Genomic DNA, 5,000 nt, shown 5'->3' on the forward strand with positions numbered 1-5,000 from the left:
GATCCGACTCATAGCGATTTCTCTTTGGGTTTCTGAGGCAGTATCTCTGTGGAAGTAGATTACCCACTCTTCCTTCCCAGGAGTGGCTGGTGGGTTTAAACTGCCAGCCTTCTGGTTAGCAGTCAAATGCCTTAGGCACTATGCCATCAGAGTTGCTCTATAGAGACATATAATATACAGTATATCAGAAACTATGTTTGTTTTAATCATAATGGAAAATGTGTAATTTCTGAAACTCATAAGAGCAGCAGCAATCTGACAGCGTAGCAAAGCTTACTAACATGCTGGTGTCCCACTCACCCCTATTAAATCGTCTTTGCCTCTGTATCACAACCATACGTGCCTGCAGTGTGGCAGCTACTGATCAGGTAACTACTTGACATCAGCCAAATCCAGTGTTGTTTTATTCCTATTTACTTTAAATGTTACACATTTAACATGTAAAAATACTGGTGCAGAAGAAATGCTATCAGTGAGTGAAGAAAAAACCAAAAAGCAAATCCGTTGTTGTTGAATTGCTTGTGATTCATGGTGACCCCATGTGTGCCAGGGTAGAATTGTGCTCCACAGGGTTTTCAATGGCTGATGGTTGGGAAATAGATCACCAGGCCTTCCTTTCAAGGTGTCTCTGGTGGAACCAGACCTCCAACATTCTGGTTTATAGCTGAGCACGATAACCATCAGCACCACCCAAGGAGTCCAAAAAACCAACAAAGAACAACAAACATATAACACATTTTTCAACAATGTGGTACAAGTTACTGAGAACAAACAGAACCACCACTCTTCATGCTGGCAGCCTATTCCCATTAGAAGACAATTGCTCATGTTTAGAGATATCTATTTTGTTTTGTTTTTTATCTTTATGGTTCCATGAAAACTTAACAAGTGTTTGGAAACAAATGTTATCTAAATCAGAAGGTATTCCCATTTGTTTCAAAGAGGGAAAGTATAAGAATGACTGCTCTTCTTTATTTTGGGTTAGATGGTCTTTTTATATCAAATAATAATATCCATCTTAATTTCTCTAGGAATGAACTGGAATGTAAATAAATAAAACCACATTTCCTGTTGCTACATTGACACACTATACCTCTCTTCCTTGCTGTGATACCTGACTAAATTATGTCATTTATTTTTGTCATATATGTGCTGTCCTACAAATATAATTAGTGCTTTAGGCTCAATCCTGGATAGTGGGTATAATTTGGATAACAGCCAATAGATGGCACTGTTCTCACTAGGTACCAAAGATCTCATAAACGTCTCATTATAGGCACAAATTATTAAGACCAAATATCTACTCAAATCAATCAGTCTGAACATTTCATGGCAGCGGGACATATAATAAACATATTTAATATTAAAATATGTATACTTAGTAGTTATAGAATATGAAAGACCAATTTAAGGCAAACTGTTTACTTTACTCATTTACTTGAAAACATTAATTTAGTGCCTACTATTACTGGGTACTAGGGATATAAAAGTGAATAAGATAGTTCCTAATCACAGTAAATGATACAGTAATGTGATATATAAGATAATTAATAGAAAAATGCACAGAGAAGTATGGGGGTTCATTCTGAGGGTGGGTTAGATCAATCAATGTTTTTTATAGAGGAGCTGATTCCCAAACTGGTCACCAAGGATTGGGGTAAAGTGGTGGAGGGGGTGTTGGCACATCATACAGGTAAAGAGAAAAGCAACAGCAACGATAAGAGGTAAGAAGCAGTATAACAGTATGTATCACGTAGAAAGTATAAACCAGAATGTGGCAAGATATAAACCTGAAAGAAAAGATATGTAGCACTTAGAGCACCTGCTATTTTGAGGAATTTGGACTTCAATTTTGTGTTTTTGTTTAATGGCTATCTCTCTTATTAATTACATGATACTTCATGAAGGCAGCAGTCATTTCTTGTGATCTGGTTCACTGTTCCATACTTACTGACTCAAAAAAAAAACCCAAACTCACTGCCATCGAGTCAGGTCCAACTCATAGCGACCCCTCCTTGGGTTTCCAAGGCTGGATCTCTACAGAAGTAGATTGCCCAACCTTCCTTCCAAGGAGTGGCTGGTGGGTTTGAACCTCCAGCCTTCTGGTTAGCAGTTAAATGCCTTAAGCACTACGGCACCAGAGCTCCTAGCCTGGCATATAGTTATGCTCAACAAATATCTGATGAACAAATAACTATTTCTTAAGTTCTAAGAAGGAGCTCTGGTAGCATAGTGGCTAAAGCACTTGACTGCTAACCAGAAGGCTGGCGGTTCAAACCCACCAGCCACTCCTCGGAAGGAAGGTTGGGCAATCCTACTTCCGTAGTGATACTGCCTCGGAAACCCAAGGAGGGGTCGCTATGAGTCAGGGCCGACTAGACGGCACATAACAACAACAACAACAAGTTCTAAGATTTGCTCACACTCTATTTGGCTAATTACTCTCCATCAGGATCAAGCACTACATTGGGCCACATTCTATAATATCTACAAGAGATGCAGCCTATTCAATTAGCTCTCTTCAGTATCAGTTTTTCTCACTAGGGCAGTCTTTTCCACAGGTAAAGTTAGACGCAATTTCCAGTGTGGTAGGTACTCTCTGTTCAGTCAGCTTTCTCTGTCTGGAACAACTAAAATAACATTCCATAAAAGTAAGACCTTTCCTCCTTCAGTTTCTGAATCTTACCAGGGTTCCTTTCATGTCTCCTTGCTTTTCCTTGTTCCATGGATATTAACTTGTCCATATGGTTTCATCTTCCCTTCTTGAGGCTACCTTAATATATCACAGTGGTTGGTCAATTCTCTGAACAACTCAGAGAAAAACTTTCCCTGCTTTCACATTTTAAAATATTTTGCAGCAGGTGTGTGGAAGGAAAGAAGTGTGCGGAGGGCTGTATTTGTGCAAATATACCCAGGCTTTCCAATGGTTCCTTCTAAGTTTCCTTACTTGGAATCTGAAAGAAAAAAACTAAATACACACTAAAGGAAATATATTTATTTTAATAAACCAAATGTAAAAATCTAAACTTAAAAACTGGATTCCACTTCCACCCAGAATAAATAATATTTAAAGAGTAGCTGTTCTGGAATATTTAAAAAGTTAATCCAATAGATTAAAAAAAAAAATTTAGCAATACTTAGCATAACACATGTGCTAGGTGGCAAGGCACTAGATACAGAAATGGGCCTATCCTTACAGAATTTTTAATTTAATATGAAAATAAGGTACCTTATAACTGTAATAAAGTATTCAAATTATTAATACTATTAGAGAGGTATTATAAATTGGTATGGTGATTCGGTATAAGAAAAGAATCATTGTGACTAGAAGTGGGGGAGAAATTATACCTTACGTCAGAGGTAGAATTTAAGCTAGTGTTTGAAGAGAAGTAAAAGGGAGGTAGAATATAGTCATGTAAAAATATATTTTTCAAGAACGAAAATATTACATAAAATGAGTCCCAGTAACATACTCCCAAACATCAGAAGATACGTGATATGAGATGGACATGTAATGCTGGTTAAATTTAATACAAAAGCATCAAGTCAAAATAGCCACAGTGCCTTAACCAGAAATATAGTTAAGAGATTTTATTAGGTTACCTACTTAATAAGATATATATGTTCTGACCAGGCTTACTGGTCTGATAGAAACAGTAGAACTCCTGAGACTATGGCCCTTAGCCACCCTTCCGGCCTGTAACTGAACTCACTCCCTGGGCTCAATTTTTAGTCAAACAGTAAAACAGACCTATTAAGTGAACAATAACACCAAAGAGGCAAGCACACCTTAGAACAATAAACCATAAGAGATCAAAAGAGCAGCATTTGCCCAAGGATAAAACTTAGAAGGCAGGAAAGGATAGGAAAGAAGGACAAAAGGAAATGGTAACCACAGGGAGGAGGAGGAGAAGGGAGGAGTGCTGTTACATTGTAGGGATCACAGTCAATTAATGAAACAAAAGGAGTATGAAACCTTGAACAGAAAATTATTTTGCTCTGTAAACTTTTACCCAAATCACAATAAATAGCTTTTTTGAAGGAAAAAAAAAAGATACATATGCTTGAACTGGTGTTTAAATGTTCCCAAAGTTTGCTGGTTACAGCCTCTGAATAAAAGCTTATCAATGATTTTGGAAAAAGCTAGAATTCATATTTTAATACGTCACTTCATTCAATGAGTAATTTCTTCTATAAATATATACTTATAGAAACTTGAACAAACTAGAGAGAGGCGTTAGTATAAATATTTTATAAATTAAAATAAAGGCAGTTTGAGCGAATGAAGGATAGAAGGAATAAATGACATGAATAGCATTAAAAGTAGATGTCAAAAGAAAATTCAACATATACTTTGCAATATAAGATGATCACCATGTAACTATGGATAACAATGTATCAGACCTAGTTATAACATTTTAGCAATTATTGTTTAATAGATGTCATACTTTATTTTATATATAATGTTTATACAACATTCTTTAAATGGAAACCACGTGTTCCTCAAGCAATGAGTACTGATTTGTATTACTTTAACATATTTTAAAAATTGCTTCTCTAAATCTATCAAACTACCAGAATATATTGCTTAACTTTAGAGTAAATCTGAATAAATGGATATGGAGATGCACATAAAAAAATTATATTTATTATTTACCATTAGTTCGTGATCACAAACACCATAAAAGATAATGCACAAAGAATGTCTGTGTACCCAACATCTTTCTTCATTATGAGGGAAAAACAAATAAAGGAATTAATTTTAAAATAAACCAATTAATGAAATTAAACCTAAGTAACTGTGACACAGATTTAAAATATATGCTTCTTGTTGTTATGTGCTGTCAAGTCAGACCCGACTCATAGTGACCCCTCCTTGGGTTTCCGAGGCAATATCAGTATGGAAGTAGATTGGCCCATCTTCCTTCTGAGGAGTGGCTGGTAGGTTTGAACCGCCAGGCTTCTGGTTAGCAGTCAAGTGCCTTAGGCACTGTATGCTT

At 36.2% G+C, this 5,000-nt stretch overlaps 1 protein-coding gene across 1 annotated transcript in view; it reads right to left on the minus strand.

Annotated features, from left to right (window-relative positions):
• Positions 1–5,000, minus strand: part of RSRC1 (arginine and serine rich coiled-coil 1) — a 500,806-nt gene that overhangs the window by 319,957 nt on the left and 175,849 nt on the right. The window lies entirely within an intron of this gene.

This window comes from Orycteropus afer, unplaced genomic scaffold (genome assembly GCF_000298275.1).
Source record: "Orycteropus afer afer isolate SDZICR_OR568_19922 unplaced genomic scaffold, OryAfe1.0 scaffold00109, whole genome shotgun sequence".
Lineage (NCBI taxonomy): Eukaryota > Metazoa > Chordata > Mammalia > Tubulidentata > Orycteropodidae > Orycteropus > Orycteropus afer.